This window comes from Stenella coeruleoalba (assembly GCF_951394435.1).
Source record: "Stenella coeruleoalba genome assembly, chromosome: 5".
Lineage (NCBI taxonomy): Eukaryota > Metazoa > Chordata > Mammalia > Artiodactyla > Delphinidae > Stenella > Stenella coeruleoalba.
In genome coordinates this window covers 111783845-111808959 of record NC_137150.1, presented here as the reverse complement: position 1 = coordinate 111808959, position 25115 = coordinate 111783845, and positions in this window count along the sequence as shown.

Genomic DNA, 25115 nt, shown 5'->3' with positions numbered 1-25115 from the left:
TCTCTTCAATACCCTGTTTTCATTTCCTTTGTGTATATACTCAGAAATGGAATTACTGGATCATATGGTAGATCTACCTTTAATATTGTGAGGAACATCCATATTGTTTTGCATAGCAGATGAACAAATTCCTACCATCAGTGTACAAGGTTCCCTTTTGTTTACATCCTCACCGACACTTACCTATTGTCTTTTAAAAAAAAATTATTGGAATATGGTTGCTTTACAATATTGCATTAGTTTATACTGTACAGCAAAGTGAGTCAGCTATACGTATACATATATCCCATGTTTTGGATTTCATTCTCCTTTAGGTCACCACAGAGCACTGAGTAGAGTTCCCTGTGCTATACAGTAGGTTCTCATTAGTTATCTATTTTATACATAGTATCAATAGTGTATATATGTCAATCCCAATCTCCCAGTTCATCCCACCCTCCTACCCTTTCCCCCTTGGTATCCATACATTTGTTCTCTATGTCTGCGTCTCTATTTCTGCTTTGTAAATAAGGTCATCTATGCCAGTTTTTTCAGATTCCACATATACTCATTAATATATGATATTTGTTTTTCTCTTTCTGACTTCACTGTGTATGACAGTCTCTAGGTCCATCCATGTCTCTACAAATGACCCAATTTTGTTCCTTTTTATGGCTGAGTAATATTCCATTGTATATATGTGCCATATCTTCTTTATCTATTCATCTGTCGATGGACACTTAGGTTGCTTCCATGTCCTGGCTATTGTAAACAGTGCTGCAATGAACATTGGGGTGCATGTGTCTTTTTGAATTATGGTTTTCTCTGGGCATATGCCCAGTAGTGGGATTGCTGGGTCATATGGTAGTTCTATTTTTAGTTTTTAAAGGAATCTCCATAGTGGCTGTATCAATTTACATTTCTCCACACTCTCTCCAGCATCTATTGTTTGTAGATTTTTTTGATGATGGCCATTCTGACTGGTGTGAGGTGATATCTCATTGTAGTTTTGATTTGCATTTCTCTAACAATTAGTGATGTTGAGCATCTTTTCATGTGCCTCTTGGCCATCTGTATGTCTTCTTTGGAGAAATGTCTATCTAGGCCTTCTGCCCATTTTTTGATTGGGTTGTTTCCTTTTTTGATATTGAGCTTCATGAGCTGTTTGTACACTTTGGTGATTAATCCGTTGTCAGTTGCTTCATTTGCAACATTTTCTCCCATTCCGAGGGTTGTCTTTTCGTCTTATTTATGGTATTGTCTTGTTGATGACAGTCATTCTAACAGGTGTAAAGTGATATCTCATTGTAGTTTTGATTAGCATTTCCCTGATTAGTGATGTTGAGCATCTTTTCATGTACCTTGTATGAATGTCTTCTTTGGAAAAACATTCACTTAGTTCCTCTGCCCATGTTTTGCTAAGATTTGTTGTTGTTGTTATTAAGTTATTGAATTCCTTATATATTTTGGATATTAACCCCTTATCTGGTATATGGTTTGCAACATTTTTCTCCCATTCTGTATACTGTCTTTTCATTTTGTTGATTGTTTCCTCTGCTGTGCAGAAGTTTTTAAGTTTGATGTATTAATAGTATGATATCACTTGTATGTGGAATCTAAAAAAGCCAAACTGATTAAAAAATAAAAAGTAAAATGGCAAATTCCCTGGCAGTCCAGTGGTTAGGACTCCACACTCTCACTACCGAGGACCTGGGTTCAATCCCTAGTCAGGGAACTAAGATCCCACAAGCCTCATTGTGTGCCAAAAAAAAAATTAAAATGGTGGTTACTAGGGGCAGAGGGATGGAGGAATCGGAGAGATGTTGTTTAAAGGTACAAACTTGCAACTAGCAGACAAATACTACAAATTTAACTGGAGATCTAATGCACAGTATAGCAAATATAGTGAACAATATTGTATTATAGTCATACAACTTGCCAGGAGACTAGATCTTAATTATTCCAACCCCCCAAAAGAAATTATAATTATGTGTAGTGATAGAGGTGTTAACTATCGCTACCCTGGCAATCAAATTACAATATATTGATATAAATATATCAAATCAATATTTTATATACCTTAAATTTATATAATGTTATATGCTAAATTTATTTCAATTAAAATGTATATATTAAATCTGAATCTGTGACCAAAAAGAAAAAAAAAATAAAGTATTTGTTGCTTGACTCCTTATTCCAGTTATGGCCAAATCCAGTTATGGCTCTTTTGCAGTTAAGTTTCTTTAGAAGAGTTGTCTGTTTTCACTCTCTCTGTTGCCTTAACTTCCCTTCACTTTTCCTGACACTCTAATCTGGCTTCTACTCCCATCACAGTGCACAGTGCTAAATTTTTCTTCCTGATGTAGCCAATGACTTTCTTCATGCTTTCTTTAGTTCTTTCTAAAGAAGAACTGTTGGAAATATTTAACACACCTTCTTGACTGTTCTTTGGAAATCCTCTCTTCTCTTGGCCTCTGTTTCACCACTTATTCTTGGTTTTCCTCCTGTCATCTAGCTAGTACATTTTAGGTACTCTTTCTGTATCCTCCTCTTCCTCTTTCTCTACCTTACTCCTAAATATTGAAGTCTCTAAAGAGACAATCCTGAACCTTTTCCCTCTTTCTGGAAATTTCACCTATAAATACTTTCTATGTGCTAGTATTTCTGCAGTCTAGCCCTCTATCATGAGATTCAGGCCCACGTACCCAAATGATTATTTGCACATTCCCTTGCCATCTTAGAGACATCGCTCATTTAACATGTCCAAAATGGAATTATTGATTAAATCCCTCCTCGCCCCACCTCTCAACTAAATATATTTATTGCTCAGTCTCTTTCAGCTCATCCATCCAGGTCCTCATTTAATATACCTGAGAACCCTTTTACCCTTGCCCTGCTTTCCACACCACAAACATCATTATTTTCTACTGATTTCACTAGGTATTCATAGAAACTTGAGTTCATCATCTCCCCTCCTTCCCTTTCATACCTAAACCATTACTAAGTCCTATTGATTCTATCTGTAAATTATTTATCAAATCTTCCAATTTCCCTCCATTTTCATTATATCCACTCTTGACAAAAATCACCATCTTCTCTGGCCTGGATGTGACAATTGCCTTTTAACTGTTCCCTCTATTCCTATCCTAGCTTCTATTTATCCATGCTCAAATGGATAAACAAAAACAATAAGGGTTTACAAATATTTTTGAGTAAAACATATGTACTATAATACATATAAAGTATATACTTAAGTACTGATCTTAAGTATACAGCTCAATAAACTTTTACTATTGATCAAGATATAAGATATTTCCTATATTCAGACGTCTCCCTCCTGTTCTTTTCCAGTCACGTCTCCTATCTGAAGAAACTGCTATTTTGACGTCTCATAATCAGTTCTGTCTTTTCCTGAATTTCATATCCACTAAATCATAGGTACTCCTATGTGATTTATGTCTCACAATACAATGTCTGCAGGGTTTATTCAGGATGTTGTTGGTAGTGGTAGTTTAGTGTATTTTTATACTAGGTAATACTCCATTATATGACTATACCACAATTTATTTACCCCTTTTCCTACTGATGGGCATTTGGATTGTTTCCTATCCATGTGGCTATTCTTACACATGACTATTAGATGGGCTTCTTTACAGCCTTATCTCCATCAAAATACATATGTCTCATAAATTCAGGGAAATCTTTATAAAAGCTTGATTTTAATATGCCATTTTCTCTCCAAAAACTTTTTACAGTGTCTGTTAAGTGTTCATCCCATCAGGTCTAAACTTGGAAGCCCAGTCAAAGGCTTCCATAATTGACCTATCTTGTATTTTTCCAGGTTCATTTGCCAACACTCTTCCAGAAGGACACTTTGCCCAACAGACCAGCTTGTACTTTCTTTTCCTCTTTACCCTCTTCTTTTTTTCTCTTATTATTTCCCAGCAATATATTTTCCTAAATGTTTCTTTACTCAAGGATAACTGTGTATCCCTTCTTTTCCTATTCAACTTATGCTGTCCTTTCACTGTCTTTGGTATCTTACTCAAGCCACATTTGTGTTGAGACGTATCCTCTGACTGAGAGTATGGGCAAAACTTCAACTTAGTACTTGACTGTCTGCTTTCCCTTTTCTATTTTATAACTAATCAACTACTAAAGCTAGATAATGAGACCAAACCCTCCATGTACTTTTTAATGTTAAAGAATTCTCCCAATCAAGTCTACCATTTCATAATACTTTGATAGGCATGTTAATTTTGAGATTACATGTCAGTACAGTTTCTAATAGTATTGAAGGTTACATCAAATAACATGGCATCATTTTATGATTTGTATTTGATTTTTTTTTAAGTAGGAATAGAAAGCAAGACCTTGTGGTGTCAGTTCTAGATCTTATGCTGAGGGCCTGAAATAAAGGATCAAGAGATATGCCGTACCAGAGGATGTAGTGGCAAGTCCACCGAGCACTGCAACCGAACACGAGGACACTGTAACTGCTGAACTTGACTGAACAGGCACACTTGGAAGCAGTCTGTTACTGTGGCCACTTTTCCTTTCAATAGAATTGTAAAAACAGAACAGACATGGGATCTTCACCTAGAATTTACAGCTACCATCACCTTCTCAAGAGCACCACTACCTCACACTCAACACCAATTTCATGGTCCATTCTTTAACCTGGAGACCATATATATATATATATATATATATATATATATATATATATATATATATATATATATATATATAACTGAAATTTTGAGAATAGGTAACTGTTATCAGATTATTTTGTAAAATCCTAAACAAACTTAAAATTTTGGGCCTCTTCAGAACAGCATTTATTCTTGAACCAAGCCACAGTCTTTTCTAAGGCTTCAGTTCCCTCATGTGTTCTCATTCATGAAATAGTCTCTTTTGAACACTGTAACTCATGAATATAAGTCATTTTTTAGTAGATCAATCATGAATACCCGTCTGCTTGTTTTACAATCTACCTGGTCTGGATGAGTGGATTTCTTAACTTGTGATCCTATCATACTGCTGCTGACTCTGCCAGCCCTGTAACCCCACTGGACAGCCTTCTTCAGCTCCCATCGACTGGGGACATATTACTAGACCAATGGTCACCTGTGATCTCATGCCTGGCAGATTTCTATCTTTTGGATCACTTAGGGATCCTGCCATTATTTATATCAGTATTATGACATGTTTCAAGTTTTAAAGCAACTCAGCAGTTTCAAGAAAAACATATTCTTAAAGAAGGATAAAAGGGAACAATGTGCTCCTAAAACATATTGAATTTTTGAAATAAAATGTTGTTTTGCTAACGACACTTTATTTATTGGAGTACCATCAATAAAAGGTACATCAATAATTTTTATATAAATAGTCACCACTATTAGTACTCAAAATCCCATAATTGTCCTCACTGTGATTCTAGATAGCAATTTCCTTAATGTATAATTCAAAATATTGTATACTTAATTTCATCATTACTTTTTTATTTTTTAATTGTCATTTAAAAAAAACAGTGGAACTTTAAAATAATCTTACCACTAAGAACATTGAAAACTGGAATGGTTTTACTATATGGAACAAACACTTTCTTTTTACATTGTTAACGTTTGTATGTTTTAATTTTCTTAATACAAATGTTGACCCTTATGAATAAATTATAGAACAATATCTATTCATAATACTAATATTATTTAGTATTACAGTGACCTGAAAAATCCACATTTGACAAATCTGTTGCTCTCACAGGTTTTAAGTTACCCATTAAATATCAATTTTTTTTCATTTGATGGACTGTTAAATTTAAGCCAAAAAATCAGAAGAATAAGATAAATTTAAGCGTATAGTTAGCACATTTTAAAATATATTGACATTAAAGGATTGCCTGTTCAGTAATGAAAAAATTCCAAGATATTTATTTTTCACTCATTGTATTATAAAATTGTCTTCAGTTAAAAACTTGATAATTTTGTTTTCCAAGATATTTTTGTGTTCTCACTGTGCAATGACTTCAGCTGTATCCATTTCTTATTATCCCCTAATGCTTCTTGAATTGTTCATTGATGAAACTGAATGTAGATAAACATGGCAATTTAAGAAGCTGTAAAACTGGAAACTATTTTAAATAGCTTTTAATTTCTAAAATAAATTCTTCTTCACTCAGGCTATTGGTTTAAATGCATACTCACACGCACTGCCCTCCCAGGAGAGGAGCCGTCTAATTGAACATGATATTTTATAGCCGTAAGACATGTTTGTCATACCCAGGATGTTGAATATTTACAGTCATTATAGAAGTGCCTGTGTAATAAAAGTCTCAGAGGATTTAAGACTAAACAGAATCTTGAAGCTAAACCACATTTACACTGTATATATGTGGTACTACATTGCTCCATTAGTCTAATTTCATCATATAACTATGTGAATTGTATTCTTCACAAAATTCGAAAATAAATATTCATGTTGTCAAGTATGCATAGTCCTTGATATACAACTAAACTGTATTACACGAACATGCTTACTAGCTGGTCATTTGGAACTGGGTTATATTTTCTTGTAGAAATTATGATTAAGTTTACTGTGTGGTCCACATATACCTCTTGAACCAAAAATGTGTCTGTAGTAATTTTGAGCCCTTTAGTCTTTCTTTGATATTATGTTTATTCAAATTTGTACAATGTTTAAGGCAAGGGACATTTTCTGGCTCAGAACCACTTTGATTTTGATCCTTATCTCTTTCAAGATGTGTTCATTTTGAGTTCTGCACTATGTCTCTGATATATTAAAAAAGAGCCTGAAGTGAGGTATGGAAATGTTACCATGAGTGTGAGAAAACACTCATACTTTAGAAGTTAGTGACGTGGGAAAGGAGGAGTTGGGTTGGGTGAGAATGCACTGGCAGAGGCTGTTTATATATACAGGTTCTACTGAATAAGCAATTCTTAAGATGCTATTTACCTAAATAGACTTCCTTGGATTTTTTATCCATTAAATTAACTAGCTTTTTAACTAAATAAAGCAAATTTACCTGCTAGTTTAGCATCACGTACAGAGCCACAGTCAAATAAATGATTAAATTGAACAAGGGAGCAATTTTCTTCCTAATTCCAAATCTCTACATGTTTAAAGCACTTTATTTGTTCCCTAATATATCACTGTTGCCCTGTGGTGGATTTTACCACTAGCAAAAGGCTCACCTTACCAAAATATCACCACTGTCTTCCCCAAATAAAAGTGTTTTTCCTGCTAGCAACTTCTATGGTTAAAAAAAAGGGATAGAGGAAAAGACACTACCACTTCACACCCACTAGGATGACTATCACCAAGAAACAGAAAATGATGAGTATTAGGGAGGATGTAGAGAAATTGGAATTCTTGTGCCCTGCTAGAGGAATGTAAAATGGTACAGCTGCTATGGAAAACATTATGGTGATTCCCGAAAAAATTAAAGATAGGCTTACCATATGACCTAGCAATTTCACTTCTGGATATATACTCAGAAGAATTGAAAGGAAGGCCTTGAATAGATACTTCTGTACCCATATTCACAGCAGCATTATTTTTGTTTGTTTTGCTTTGTTTAATGTGAACCCTAACCTCACATTTTATATAAAAATTAACTGACTGATCATAGATTTAAATATAAAATGTGAGATATAAGCTCTGAATATAACATTCTAGAAATTCTTCATTACATAGGTCTTGGGAATACTTCTTTGAGGCAACATTATATGCAGAATCAATAGAAGAAAAAAATCCATTAATGAGAACTCACCAAAATGAAAACAAATAAACATATAAACCAACTTCTGAAGCAATTATACTCCAATAAAGATGTTAAAAAAAAAAACTCTGCTCTGCAAAATAAATTTGTTTTGTACTTGAATTCTCAAATTGAGAACTTTAATATTTTATTTTATAATTTTTTTTTTATACTATGAGTGATTTCTTTCTGAACCTGACCCTTGTCACTTTGTTATTGACTTTGGGTCATGTCAGTTCTCCTGGAGAATGCTGGCTTTCCTTTCTTTGCTTCTTTGGCTGATGTCATCCCAGTCTGAGGCAGACTGCAATCCTGACCCACCTGCTGTTGGCTCTGGCTCCAATGTGAGTTTTGTTTTCAGGTTTTGAAGCACAATTCCACACTGAGGATGCAGTCTGGAATCACTACAGTAGTCTACTGCACGCTGTAGTTCTCAGAAACTTGGTTTTGTGGATCCCTGTCCATCATACAAGCACAGACTAGGAGAGAAGCCAGGTGTTTACACAGAATCGACGGATTTCCTCTGTACTGGCCTATCTCCCTGCTCTCCCCTCCACACTGTGCATCCCAGGGGATTCCTTCCTGTGGTTGTTTCTACAAAACCTAGGTTTTCACTGGTGTTGGTGCTTGTCTGGTGCAGAGCAGAGTGATTCAACAGGTCTCCACGTCTCCACGACCAAAGCGTAGCAGCATTATTTACAATAGCCAAAAGATGGAAGCAACCCAAGCGTCCATGGACAGATGAATGGATAAACAAAATGTGGTACATACATATAATGGAATATCATTCAGCCTTAAAAAGGAAGGGAATTCTGACACATGGCACAACACAGAAAAACCTTGAAGGCATTAAGCCAAGTGAAATAAACCAGTTATAAAAGGACAAATATTATATGATTCCACTTACATGAGAAACCTAGAGTAGTTAAATTCATTGAGACAGAAAGCAGAATGGTGGCTCCCAAGGATTGGGAGGAGAGGGAAATGGGGAGTTACTATTCAATGCATGTAGAGTTTTAGTTTTGCAAAATGAAAAAGTTCTGGAAATGGATGGTGGTGATGATGGCTGCACAACAAAAATGCACTTAATGCCTGTGAACTGTACATTTAAAGATGGTTAAAATGGTAAATTTTATGTTATGTGTTTTACCATAATTTAAAATATATTACTTTATTATTTGCCTAAAGAACTAAAGTATTAATGAGGCTATTTTAATAAGGTGTTGCTAACTGAGGTCATTATGAAACTCCAGATTATCAATATTTAAAAGATTTGGGGATTTTTTTCTTCTGATAATGGAGGCATTTGGATTGACTGAAACTTTATAGAATAGTGGACCACATTGAATTGCCTAGAAAACAAATTTCACATTCAAACACTGATAAAAGTTTATCCTTGAGCACCAAAGGGCTTTGGGAAGCAAGATCAGTTTCCAGTTAACACAGAAGTTCAGATTCTGTGGGTAAGCCTTGTAATTCATACTGTTGAAAAAGGGGATATATACCCTTTTACTAGTTAGTTACACTTTTTGCCTCAAGTGATGGAAACCCAGCTCAGCCTATTTTAAATATTAAAAGAAATTAAAGAAAGAATAGTAGGCTAGCTCTTGGAATCCAAAGATGTGTTCAATGATCATACTACAGGAAGGATGGAATTGTAACACAGGTTTCACTGAGAAGAGTAATTCAAAACAGTAGGATCTTATCAACTGTATGTGCTTCTCTGAGCACTGGCTTCATTCTCTCTCTCTCTCTCTCTCCCCTCCATCCCTCTCTACTGAAGTTCTCTCTCCACATTGTAAAAAATATAGCCACTAACAGGAGGTGCTTTATTATAATATCTTCAGCTCTTGAGAGACTGGTCAACTGTTCTTAGATCTTAGATACCAAAGTCCTAGAGAAGGAATTCACTGAGCTTGCTTGGGTCAAGTAACTAGCTTTTAGATCAATCTATTATCACCAGAATGTGATGTTTTGTGAGAACCTTACACTTCCCATATGGATAAAAGAGTCAAGGACACAATTTCTAAAAAAAAAGTGATGGTGGATACACAGAGGCTAAGCTGAGCAGACAAAACTGTATTTTATTTATTATTATAGTAGTATTATGGTATTTATTTAACACTTTTATTTCTTGCATTTTATTCTTTTTATCTATGATAACTTTTCCTTGTTTATTTCTGATCTCAGGGATTGTTTTCCAACCTTGACTAATATATAGGCATAAATTAAAAGAAACATTCCATGGCTCTTCAGTGCTAACATAAAGTATATTTATGATCATGTCATTTAAATATGTACAAAGTACATTAATTCATTATGCTTATAGCTCATAAAATATAAAACAAAAATTATAATTAAACACAAATGTTAGCAAGCCAATAAAATTAAAATTAAAGGCATTTGATTTAAATTACCTAAATGTAATAGATGATGTTATATTTCTGTAATGAAAATGTTTTCTCAATTTGAATATTATTCTGATGATGGTGAAGCAATGTTTTACAACTTTCATGGATATAATACCATATAAATTGTGATGGCAATTCTCTTACAAATATTATCTTGTACAAACACAGCAAAACTCATTGCTACTTAGTACTATATTGTTATTTGGCCTTCATTCACTCATAATTTCTGTATCATATTTGCCTCTGGTATTTTCACATTGTTGTGTAACTTTTAAACCGGTACTGTTAGTTACTGAGAGGATCAAAAACTGAAACATGAAAGTTATGTGGTACTACATACTTCTAAAGTTGGTTTTTCATATTTTTCAGAATATGGATATATAATTTAGATAATAATTGACATAAATTCACACTGTTAATTAGTTGCTGTACTAAAACATAACACATAAAGTATTACAACATAAAATACATGTCCTTATCTTGAGAAACACAGAAATAAAACTATAGACAAAACAGATAGAGGAGTGGAGATAGAATGAAAGACAATCAAGTATATGTTGGAGAATGAACCTAATTTTCCTCATTTAGCTACACTACTTAATTTGAAGGGTAAATTCAGCTTTAAAACTGACATTTGCTAGCGTTACCATATGCATTACTTACTGACTTCACCAAAATTCTATATTCTCATTGATAATGCACAGCAATTGTTTTTGGATTAATATTACATCCAATGTCCGAAAGGAGAAGAATCTCTCTTTTCTAGAATGTGGCTTGTGTTAAAAGATGACTGAAAAAGTCATCCCAGATTTCCCTTAGATGTCACCACACACACTTTGTTTATTTCAAAAAGCACAAGAAGAGTAATTTAAAAATTATAGTTTTGTAGCAGAAGCAAGAAGAACTACAATCCTGCAGCCTGTGGAATGAAAACAACATTCACAGAAAGGCAGACAAAATGAAAAGGCAGATGACTATGTGCCAGGTGAAGGAAGAAGATAAAACATTAGAAAATCAAATAAATTAAGTGGAAATAGGCAAGATAAAGAATTCAGATAAAGAACTCAGATAAAGAATTCAGAGTAATGATAAGGAAGATGATCCAGGACCTCAGAAAAAGAATGGAGGCAAAGATCAAGAAGATGCAAGAGATGTTTAACAAAGACCTTGAAGAATTAAAGAACAAACAAACAGAGATGAACAATACAACACCTGAAATGAAAAATACACTAGAAGGAAACAATAGCAGAATAACTGAGGCAGAAGAACGGATAAGTGACCTGGAAGGAAGAATGGTGGAAATCACTGCCATGGAAGAGAATAAAAAAAAAAAAAGAAAGAAAAGAAATGAAGACAGCCTAAGAAATGAAGGCCTAAGAGACCACTGGGACAATATTAAATGCACAAATATTTGCATTATAGAGGTCCAGAAGGAGAAGAAAGAACGAAAGGACCGGACAAAATATTTGAAGACATTATAGTTGAAAATTTCCCTAACATGGGAAAGGAAACAGCTACCCAAGTCCAGGAAGAACAGAGAGTCCCAGGCAGGATAAAACCAAGGAGAAACATGTCTAGACATATAGTAATCAAACTGACAAAAACTAAAGACAAAAAAAAATTATTAAAAGCAACAAGGGAAAAATGACAAGTAATATACAAGGGAACTCCCATAAGGTTAACAGCTAATTTCTCAGCAGAAACTCTTCAAGCCAGAAGGAAGTGGTGTGATATATTTAAAGTGATGAAAGGGAAGAACCTACAATCAAGATTACTCTACCCGGCAAGGATCTCATTCAGATTCGATGGAGAAATCAAAAGCTTTACAGACAAGCAAAAGCAAAGATAATTCAGCACCACCAAACCAGCTCTACAACAAATGCTAAAGGAACATCTCTACATGGGAAACACAAGAGAAGAAAATAATCTACCAGAACAAAACCAAAACAATTAAGAAAGTGGTAAAAGGAACATACATATTGATGATTACCTTAAATATGAATGGATTAAATGCTCCAACCAAAAGACACAGACTGGCTGAATGGATACAAAATCAAGACCCATATACAGGCCATCAACAAGAGACCCACTTCAGACCTAGGGACACATACAGACTGAAAGTGAGGGGATGGAAAAAGATATTCCATGCAAATGGAAATCAGAAGAAAGCTGGAGTAGCAATTCTCATATCAGATAAAATAGACTTTAAAATAAAGAATGTTACAAGAGACAAGGCAGGACACTACATAATGATCAAGGGATCAATCCTAGCAGAAGACATAACAATTATAAGTATATATGCACCCAACATATGAGCGCCTCAATACATAAGGCAAATGCTAACAGCTATAAAAAAGGAAATTGATAGTAACACAATAACAGTGAGGGACTTTAACACCTCACTTACACCAATGGACAGATCATACAGACAGATAAGGAAACACAAGCTTTAAATGACACAAGAGACCAGATAGATTTAATTGATATTTATAGGAAATATCAATTAAAACAGATTACATCCGAAAACAGATTACACTTTCTTCTCAAGTGCACATGGAACATTCTCCAGGATAGATCACATGCTGGGTCACAAATCAAGCCTCGGTAAATTTAAGATAATTGAAATCATATCAAGCATCTTTCTGACAACAATGCTATGAGATTAGAAATCAATTACAGGGGAAAAAAAGTAAAAAGCAGAAACACATGGAGGCTAAACTATACGTTATTAAATAACCAAGAAATCACTGAAGAAATCAAAGAGGCAATCAAAAAATACCTAGAGACAAATGACAGTGAAAACACAATGATCCAAAATGTATGGGATGCAGCAAAAGCAGTTCTTAGAAGTTTATAGCAATAAAATCCTACCTCGAGAAACAAGAAAAATCTCAAATAAACATTCTACCCTTATACCTAAAGGAACTAGAGAAAGAAAAACAAACAAAACCCAAAATTAGTAGAAGGAAAGAAATTATAAAGATCAGAGCAGAAATAAATGAAATAGAAACAAAGAGAACAATAGCAAAGTTCAGTAAAACTAAAAGCTGGTTCTTTGAGAAGATAAGAAAAATTGATAAACCTTTAGCCAGACTCATCAAGAAAAAGGAGAGGATTCAAATCAATAAAATTGGAAATGAAAAAGGAAAAGTTACAACAGACACCGCAGAAATACAAAACATCATAAGAGACTACTACAAGCAACTCTATGCCAATAAAATGGACAACCTGGAAGAAATGGACACATTCTTAGAAAGGTATAACCTTCCAAGACAACCAGGATGAAATAAAAAATATGAACAGAACAATCACAAGTAATGAAATGGAAACTGTGATTTAAAATTTTCCAACAGGGCTTCCCTGGTGGCGCAGTGGTTGAGAGTCCACCTGCCGATGCAGGGGACACGGGTTCGTGCCCCGGTCCGGGAAGATCCCACATGCCGCGGAGTGGCTGGCCCCATGAGCCATGGCCGCTGAGCCTGCACGTCTGGAGCCTGTGCTTCACAACGGGAGAGGCCACAACAGTGAGAGGCCCACATACCACAAAAAAAAAAAAAAAATTTTCCAACAAACAAAACTGCAGGACCAGATGGCTTCACGGGTGAATTCTATCAAACATTTAGAGAAGAGCTAACACCTACACTTCTCAAACTCTTCCAAAAAATTGCAGAGAAAGGAACACTCCCAAACTCATTCTACGATGCTACCACCACCCTGATATCAAAACCAGACAAAGATACTCCAAAAAAGAAAATTACAGACAAATATCACTGATGAATATGATGCAAAAATCCTCAACAAAATACTAGCAAACAGAATGCAACAACACATTAAAAGGATCATACACCATGATCAAGTGGGAGTTATCTCAGAGAGGCAAGGATTTTTCAATGTATGCAAATCAATGTGGTACACTGTATTAACAAACTGAAGAATAAAAACCATATGATCATCTCAATAGATGCAGAAAAAGCTTTTGACAAAATTTCAACACCCATTTATGATAAAAACTCTCCAGAAAGTGGGCATAGAGGGAACCTACCTCAACATAATAAAGCCCGTATACGACAAACCCACAGCAAACATCATTCTCCATGGTGAAAAATTGAAAGCATTTCCTCTAAGATCAGAGACAAGACAAGGATGTCCAATCTCGCCACTATTATTCAAAATAGTTCTGGAAGTCCTAGCCATGTCAATCAGAGAAGAAAAAGAAATAAGAGTAATACAAATTGGAAAAGAAGAAGTAAAACTGTCACTGTTTGTAGATGACATGATACTATACATAAAGAATTCTAAAGATCCTACCAGAAAACTACTAGAGCTAATCAATGAATTTGGTAATGTTGCAGGATACAAAATTAATGCACAGAAATCTCTTGCATTCCTATGCACTAATGACAAAAAATCTGAAAGAGAAATTAAGGAAATACTCCCATGTATCATTGCAACAAAAAGAATAAAATACCTAGGAATAAACCTAACTAAGGAGGTAAAAGACCTGTACTCAGAAAACTATAAGACACTGATGAAAGAAATCAAAGATGACACAAACAGATGGAGAGATATACCATGTTCTTATATCGGAAGAATCAATATTGTGAAAATGACTATACTACCCAAAGCAATCTACAGATTCAATGCAATCCCTATCAAATTACCAATGGCATTTTTTACAGAACTAGAACAAAAAATCTTAAAATTTGTATGGAGATACAAAAGACCCTGAATAGCCAAAGCAACCTTGAGAAAAAAAAAATGGAGCTGGAGGAATCAGGTTCCCTGACTTCAGACTATACTGCAAAGCTACAGTAATCAAGACTATATGGTACTGGCACAAAAACAGAAACAGATCAATGGAACAGGATAGAAAGCCCAGAGAGGAACCCATGCATATATGGTCACTTTATCTTTGATAAAGTAGGCAAGAATATACAATGGAGAAAAGACAGTCTCTTCAATAAGTGTTGCTGGGAAAACTGGAGAGCTACATGTAAAAGAATGAAATTAAAACCCTCCCTAACACCACACACTATAGTAAATTCAAAATGGATTAAAGATCTAAATGTAAGACCAGACACTATAAAATTCTTAGAGGAAAACACACGCAGAACACTCTTTGACATAAATCACAGCAGGATCTTTTTTGACCCACCTCCTAGAGCAATGGAAATAAAAACAAAAATAACCAAACGGGACCTAATGAAACTTAAAAGGTTTTGCACAGCAAAGAACACTATAAACAACATTAAAAGACAACCCTCAGAATGGGAGAAAATATTTGCAAATGAATCAATGAACAAAGAACTAATTTCCAAAATATATAAACAGCTCATGCAGCTCAATATTAAAAAAAAAACAAACAACCCAATAAAAAAACGGGCAGAGGACCTAAATAGACACTTCTCCAAAGAAGACATACAGATGACCAAGAGGCACATGATAAGATGCTCAACATAACTAATTATTAGAGAAATGCAAATCAAAACTACAATGAGATATCACCTCACACCAGTTAGAATGGGCATCATCAGAAAATCTACAAACAACAAATGCTGGAGAGGGTGTGGAGAAAAGGGAACCCTCTTGCACTGTTGGTGGGAAGGTAAATTGATGCAGCCACTATGGAGAACGGTATGAAGGTTTATTAAAAAGTTAAAAATAGAACTACCATATGACCCAGCAATCCCACTACTGGGTATATACCCTGAGAAAAGCATAATGCAAAAAGACACATGCACCCCAATGTTCATTGCAACACCATTTACAATAGCCAGGTCATGGAAGCAACCGAAATGCCCCTCAACAGATGAATGGATAAAGAAGATGTGGTACATATATATAATGGAATATTACTCAGCCATAAAAAGGAACAAAATTGGGTCATCTGTAGAGACCCGGATGGACCTAGAGACTGTCATAGAAATTGAAGTAAGTCAAAAAGAGAAAAGCAAATATCATATATTAACACATATATGTGGGAATCTAGAAAGATCATAAAGATCAACTGGTTTGCACGGCAGAAATGGAGACACAGATGTAGAGAACAGACATATGGACACCAACGGGGGGAAGTGGGGTGGTGGTGGTGGTGGTGGGATGAATTGGAAGACTGGGATTGACATATATACACTAATACGTATAAAATAGGTAACAGTAGAAACCTGTTGTATAAAAATAAATAAATAAAATTTTTAAAAAGATGATAGTCATAAAAGTACAGAAATATTAACAAGTTAAAAAAAATATTTTTGTAAATAAGCTCGTTTTTATCATTTTGTTTAGATTCTGCACATCAGTGATACCATATGATATTTCTCTTTCTCTGTCTGACTTACTTCATTCAGTATGACAATCTCTAGGTCCATCCATGTTGCTGCAAATGACATTATTTCATTCTTTTTAATGGCTGAGTAATATTCCATTGTATATATGTATAACTGAATCACTCTGCTGTATATACCTGAATCTAGCACAACGTTAATCAACTATACTCCAATATAAAATAAGAAGTTAAAAAATTATAGAATCCAAGCATAGTGAAGTGTCCAATATACTTTCTTCTTCTAATATTTTAGCTTTATACTTGCTTCATACTGCTGGCAAACTTTATCACTTTTATTATACATAATTTTATCATATGAAATCCTGATATATTGCTACAGAACTCCTACAGTTTTTTTATACCAGAAAGCCCATATCTCTGGAATGGAATACAATCAAAATCCTGGGAGGAAGGAATGTAAAGGGAATGATAAGTAGGAGACCAGAATGAAGCATTTGTTCAGTCTGCAGTTTGCTACCAACCAACTGGCAATCTGTCCTCCTGATCTCAATTATTTTAGAAATTTTCCACAAATTCAATAAGATATATAAAATTCACATTCAGAATTATTGTTCTAATATATGGAAACAACATTTGGTTGGGTGGAAAATATATGTGTGGCATCCAAATCTGATTTGTGATATCTCATCTTTCTAGTCTTTTATTCTAAATGTAAGAACTCAACAAAAATGTTTTTCCTCTCCCAAGTGTGGGATTTAGTTACAAGTAAGAGTATAGAAACTTGGAAATAAAGATTTTAAAGCCTTTTGGAATCAATTATCATCAAGTTGTTAGTAAACTGAATACTCTCCCAGTATAGCTATTAATGTTCACTATCATTTATATGTATACATAGGAGAAATGTGGAGAAGGCTGTCATACAAAAGGACTGAATCTTAGCCTAATATAAGCAGAAGTTTTATTAGTGACAGGTATCAGATGTTCACTAATCTCTCTGATGATATGACAGTGACATAAGGATATAACATTAATGTGAAAAACTATTTTAACAAGAATTTGAATGGTAGGCATAGTTAAGAGAAAGAAAATCAATAGATCCAAATGTATGGAAATTCATGAATTAGGAGACAAATTAATTTTAAAATATCAGATTAAGTAGGACTTTCTGTAGAGAAGAGAAGAAGACAGCCTAGAATACAAATGGTGTCAAATGAATGGTTTCAAAGAGTCAGTGGAAGTAAATATCTAAAATATATAATCTAAACTAAGTACAATGAAAATGTATAGAAAAGAGTTCTTCCCCCACAATCTGCCATAGTTGCCCATAGTCTTTTAAAAATGGCTTCAGCTCTGAATTATATAATAAATTGGGAACATGGAAAAGTTAGAGATATTAAATAAGAAAAATCATAATTATTTTGATTTTGGAATTTGGATAAAAACAGAAAGTCCATAAATCCATTTATATTGCAAGGAAAAGAAAAAGTATTGGAAATTTTTTGTGTCTGAACACAACTATTCTCTGATGCCCCGAGTACTATTCTATTTTCACTAAAACCTGGACAAAGGGAATATAAGGGCATTTGAATAGTTTTCATTTGGGCTGCGTATACCTTGGTAAATTGAAAACAGTGTGCTGGATGAATTTATTCTAACAAGAGATTTGGGGATGGATCATCTGTTTTTGCAAATTTGAAAATAACCCCCAAAAGGAGTCCATAATTATTACTGAAAAACAAAGAGATATTAACTTATTCTTCACATTATTTCAAAATATGATTTTTACTGAAAAGAATAATTAAATATCCTATCATTTATTATAGACAAAATGTTATCATTAAGGTGACTTGAGAATCATTTATGGTAACTAATTAACAAAGAGCATGACATATTTGGGCTTAAGGAGTTTGCGGTATCAACATCACACAGGTAAATAAGTATAATATTAAATAAAATAGCTAGCAAGATGGTAAATTTAAGTTAAAGCATGTAATTAAGTGTAAATGGTGTAAACATGTCAATTAAGACAGACATGGTCAGGCTGGATTAAAAAAGCAAGAACCAATTAGATGACATGTCTATAAGAAATACATAATAAAGATAATAATATAAATGGAATAAAAGTAAAAGTTTAGAGGAAGACATGTCATGCAAACACTAAACCAGTTAAATACGGAATGGCTATACTAATATCAGACATAGTCAGGTTCAGAACAAGCAGTATTACCAGACGTAAAGCGAAAGATAAATGGCTCAATTCATTAAGACAAAAATCCTAAATGCATACATACATACAGAGCAGAGTTTCAAAATGCATGAAAAAAAATGAAATGAAAGAAGAAATAGATAAAAATTCATTAAGACAAAAATCCTAAATGCATGCATACATACAGAGCAGAGTTTCAAAATGCATGAAAAAAAAAATGAAATGAAAGAAGAAATAGATAAAACCACAATAATAGTTGGAGATTCCTGTCTCAATAACACATAGAAAAACAACAAATAACATTAAGAACACAAAAGACCTGAACTACACTATCAACTACACTGCTAACTGATATTTAGAGAGCACTTGATCAAACAGCGAATACACATTCTTTTCAACTACATATGGAACATTTACCAAGATATATCTCATCCTGGGCCAGAAAACCACCTACAAATTGAAAAGAATGAAAGTCATACAGAGGTTTTTTTTCCTAAACAAAATGGAGTTTAAAGAGAAAACACTAATAGAAAGATACATGGAAATTTAAAATATTTGGAAATTAAATATTACATGTATAAATAACTCATGTATCCAAAGAGGAAGTCAAAACAAATATAAAATGTTTTGAATTAAATGGAAAGGTAGCTACAACATATAAAATTCATGGAATGCAAATAAGTAGTGTTTAGAGTAAAATTTAAAGCATTAAGATAATAAATGGATTTAGCAATGCCTCATGATAAATGATCAAAACCTAAAAATCAGTTGTATTTATATAGTCTAGTAATAAATGGAAATGAAAATATCTTTTAAAACTATGTTTTATTAAAGCATGAAAAAATATAATGTCCTTAAAGATACATTTAACAAAATATGTGAAAGATTTGTATGCTGAAAACTCTAAAATGTTGATGAGAAAAATTGAAAGCTACCATTGTAAATGGAGAGTTATACCAATTCCATAAATCAGAAGACAATGTTATTATAATGTCAATTTTTATCAAATTGATCTATAATTTCATTGCAACCCCAGTTACAATCACTGCAACATTTTTGTAGAAAGAAAGAAGCTGATTTGAAAAATTCACATTGAAAATTAAAGGTAATTAACTAGATTAACTGATGTGGTTCTAAAAAAGAACAAAATCAGAGGATTCAAACTAGCTGATTTCAAGATTCAAAGATCAAGACAGTTTTGTATTGACCTAAGGATAAACATGTAGATCAAAGAAATAGAGAATCCAGAATTAGACTGTACATATGTAGACTCATAAATATACAGTCAAACCAAGGTGATTCAATGGGAAATGGTCAGTATTTGCACAAAAGTGTGTCTTGACATTTACCAAATAAAAAATTAACCCAAGATGGATCACAGAGATAAACATAGAAACTAAAACTATACATATGTACTAGCAGAAAACATGAGAGAATATATTTGTGACCATAAGTTAAACAAATATTTTGACAAGACATAAAAAGCACTAATTATAAAAGAAAAAAATTGGACTCCTTCAAAATGAAAATCTCTTGCTCTTCGAAAGACACCACTAAAACAATGAAAAGACAAGCTAGAAAATGATGAGAAAATATTTGCAAAATAGATTTCTGATAAAGGACTTGGATCCTCAATGCATAAAGAGCTCTTCCAACTCAATGATAAGAAATAAAACAAAACCCCAATAAAAAAGTAAGAAAACATCTTGAACAGACACATTAATGAAGAAGAGATACAGATGGCAAAAAAATCAGATTAAAAAAAAAAGTTCAACACTGAATTATAAAAGAAATACAGAGTAAAACACATTGTTATACTACTACGTACATACTGGTATGACTAAAATTTCAAATAGGGCAATATAAAATGCCATGCAGTGCTATGTACTATAAGAAAAATAGTCTGATTTCTATGTATACCTGTTTGTTCTTATTTCAGAATCACTGGAATAGATGTCTAATTTAATGCAACTGAAATCTAATGTTAACTACAGCTAGTCCTAGTTTTTCTCTCCAAGTAGTAAAAAACCTGGAGTCACATCTAGAGTAAACCCTATATTCAGCATAATTCTGACCCAATAACCCATCCTTAATTGTTAATAGCTAAGGGCTTGGTATCTTGTTCCTCTGGAATAAAACCTTTTATATTAGTACTGGAATGGTGCTTTTAAAAAGAATAAAGAAAAACAACCTCAGATAATCACCAGTCAATTCTCAAAGTTATTATTAACAGATCTCTAATTGAAGCAAAATATCTTTCTTGTTTGGTAAATGTTCCAGCTTCAGCCGCTGAAGCCATGTCTATCTCTGTGGTTCAGACATGTCTGGGCTTGGCTGACAACCCTGTAGGACAAGGCCCACTGGACTCAGGCGCTTCCCCGTTGGGAACTCATTCAGGAAAAGAGCAAGCCAAGTGTGACAAGCCTGACTCAGTACACGTCTAGTCACTGGTAGGAAGAAGTGAGTCTGAATAAAGATTTGGAATATTAACTGAGCTCTGTCTCAGACCTAAGGAGCTTAGGGTGGTGGAGAGAGAAGGCTGTTGCTAATAAGTAGGAACACTCTGTAATTCACTCCAACAGACTGCTTTCTGCAAATTTCTGTCCCTCTTTGCCAAGGAACATTGCATAGTCCTGACATGCCTAACCCTGACACACAAAGGTTCAGGGTATGCACACAAGAGGTGGCACGAAAAGTGGCAACAGTGCTCAGAAAGGGCGTTTGTTTGGGTTCCTCATGGTCAAAGTTCCATCCAGCAGCTGGGGAGCAAAGCAGGAGAACAAGACAAGTGCCAGGCAGTTACCTGGGTTTGTTGATGAATAGATGAGACACCCTGGACTCCCAGTATTTCTGGGACTCTTCAGGGTTGATGATCGGCATCAGAAGGTGGTGACGCAAGAAACAAAAATGGGTTACACTTCATAATTCTGTCAACATTCAATACTCTTTTTTTTTTTTTTTTTTTTTTTTTAGTGGTACGCGGGCCTCTCACTGTTGTGGCCTCTCCCTTTGCGGAGCACAGGCTCCGGACGTGCAGGCTCAGTGGCCATGGCTCACGGGCCCAGCCGCTCCGCGGTATGTGGGATCTTCCTGGGCCGGGGCACGAACCCGTGTCCGCCGCATCGGCAGGCGGACTCTCAACCACTGCACCACCAGGGAAGCCCAACATTCAATACTCTTAATTCATTTCCCCAAGATACAATATCTTATTACTTTAAAGCTCTTTCTTTGAGAATTAAGTAAAATTTTCTATAACCTGGAGAAGAAAGGGTTAAGAGTTATTTAATAACTTCCTTTGAGAATCCTTTTATTACTTATATCTTGTATTTATTTTTACAAAATATTAACTCCACTTTGGTAAATTTTCATTTGGGCCTAATATTAAAAATATAAAGAGGCACAGCATGATTTGTATCTAATCCATTAAAATTCACCATCATAAATTAATTTAAAATTATAAACCGGATGAAAAAAGGGCAGAAGTCATTTAATTTCCTGCGTATTACATCATCTATTGGACAGAAAAACAGTGTTCGTTCTGTGCCTTCAATAATTATAATGCAGTTATAATTTAATCATGTTTTCCCATCATATAGGAGAATGGGAAAATCAGGATGGAAACCGTTTGTATAAAGCCTTCTAGCCCAGGTCCAAGAATTAGCAGTTAATGCTGTATGGTACTTAACATGTATCAGGCACTCTTCCACACTTCACTTCCATCCCTTCAATCCTCATAACAACACTATGATATAGTAGATGGGTTCTTTGAGAATAATTTGAAGTGTCAGACCTCCTGTATGCTCTGTTTCAACAGTCTCAACTTTTAAATGCAGATGCTTGAGTGTGGACTTAAACACAAGTGGCCACATTTTCACATAACTACATTTAACTGACATATTTTACAGTCCCTTTTTCATTAGTAACTTGTGGCGTGGCCTTTGGATTATACTCTGAAGCTACATGCATGATGCTTACATAAGCCATCCAAATAGCAAATTCAAACAGGATGTTAATTCTGTAAACTTGAAAAAAAAATGAAATTTTTGATTTCTAATGTTATGTAAAATGGCATAAATAGAACTGTAATTTTCCTGCTCTCAACAGCCAACATGTATCCCATTATTGCTAGTGAATATGATATCTCTTCCTTCTTACTAGAAAATAGTGAGTTACAGCGCGATAAGTTTTGAAATCATATATGGAATAAGGATTATTGAAAACCATTTTCTGAAGTTACTTAAAACAAATATTTATTCTGAAAAGTGGAGAATATTCTTTGAATTTCACTTTTGTTTCACCTCTGTGGGAATTATTTTCCTTCCTAATATGTTGCAGGATTATTATTACTTTGATTGTTAATAAAGTTGCTCATTGTTAATAAAAGAGGTTAAACTGAGATGTGTACACAGTCACACAAACTAGATGTTAAATCAGAAGGCAGAGATGTGCAGAGAAAAAGGAGTGAAAGAGTGTGAAGGAGTATGGAGGGAAGAGAGAGTTGGGATACTTGGGATTCTTCATTACTGCACTTATTCTTTTAGTTAGTCTCTTGTCTCTTCTAACCACAGCTTCCTGTTAACTAAGGAAAATTAGCAGTAAATAAATATCAATTGAAATATACACACATATCTACTTGGTTACTTTTTCCATAGAATTTTCTTTCACTTATTTTGCCACTTCTATTATGTCCATTATGTTAGTTATCCCTACCTCCATCATTTTAAGTACTTATCTGGTTGAAATCTTAATTAATTTATATATGGAATCCTTTAGAACAGATTTTATATTATAAAATAATATAATGCAGTTAGATTTTATGGAGAATTGAAGCAGAATTTCATTAGAGAAAAAATTCACATGTACTTTGGCTTCCTTTTAAATATGGAAGTCTTGATATTAACATTGAAAGTGATGTCGGGGGCTGTCTTTCATCTTTTCATCAAACACAAAAGTTCCGTCCCTGAATTTATTCATAAGTGTATATGCACTAGAGAAACAACAACCAAGAAACGGTGCAAAATATCTTGAATTTATGTCGAATCTGGAAAAGACAAAAACCTTGTGTATCTATGAATTTTAACAAGACACTCATTAGGTATTCTCCTCAAAGTTCCTGAATACATTGACTTGTTACAGATTTTCTTCTCCCCTATTCTTACACAATCCCCAAGGCAGTCACTCTGCCCGTCACAATATCCTGTCAGAAAGTGATTCTTCTGAAGCTTCCTATGACAACCTCTTACTTTTTTCTTATTGCATTATTGGTGAGGTGTTCCTGGTTCAAGACATTGACGGAACAAGGCTTCCTTCACATATACTTTTTATCTCTATCCTATAAAAGCCTATTTTTAGAAGCTCACTGGATAACACAGGCGACAACAAATGGTTTGCTTCTGACGTGAGTATTGAAGGCACTATGACTTGCTTCAAAGGAGGATTTGAGGCTACAGCAAGGATGTTCCTGAAATAATTTTGCATGACCAGGATTTACAGAAATGACTGAAGCATGTTAGTTACATAATAAAAATCCAAACTATGAAGGCAGAATATTTTATTTTAATTCTACATCTACACTGCTTCTCTACAGATATCAAACATTCTTACCTTAAAAAAATTATGAAACATTTTGATAGCTAAGAAAAAGAGGGACAGCTTTGTTGGACATGATAAAGGCTAAACCCATGAAGAGCAATGAGTTTGTGATCATTAAAATTAAATAAAATTAGAAACTCACAGTAATTTCAAGAGCTCAGCAGCCACATGTGGCTAGAGGTTGTAGTACTGGACAACAGAGTGAATATTTCCATCATCATGGAAAGTTCTATTGGACAGTCCTGATATAGAATAAGTAATTAATATGAAATGGAAATTTTCCAAATTTTGTGCAGCAATCTTGTAAATGTATGTGCTTATTTATGATGTGATCTAAAAGATCACAGTTAAAATACAGAAATCTTTTGCACTTCTATATACTAAAACACAGTATCAGAAAGAGAAATTAAGGAAACAATACCATTTACCATTGACCAAAAAGAATAAAATACCTAGCAGTAAACCTACCTAAGGAGGCAAACGACCTGTACTCTAAAAACTATAAACCACTGATGAAAGAAATTGAAGACAACACAAACAGATGAAAAGATATACCATGTTCTTGGATTGGAAGAATTAATTTTGTTAAAATGACCATACTACCCAAGGCAATAAATGTCAGTGCAATACTAAATCAGTGATATTTAGTGACTTATTTCTACAGATTAAAAAATACTTTTCAAAAGGTTGCATACTGATAAAATGTTAGTAAGATATGGGGGAAGAAGCACATGTAATTTTGAAACATTTATATTCCAAACTTTTGTGTTTTGTTTACTGCTTAATATAGTATACCTTCATTTTATGTATAGCAAAAAACAAATCTTAAAACGTGAGCCTCCTTCACAAACCCCAAGTGCC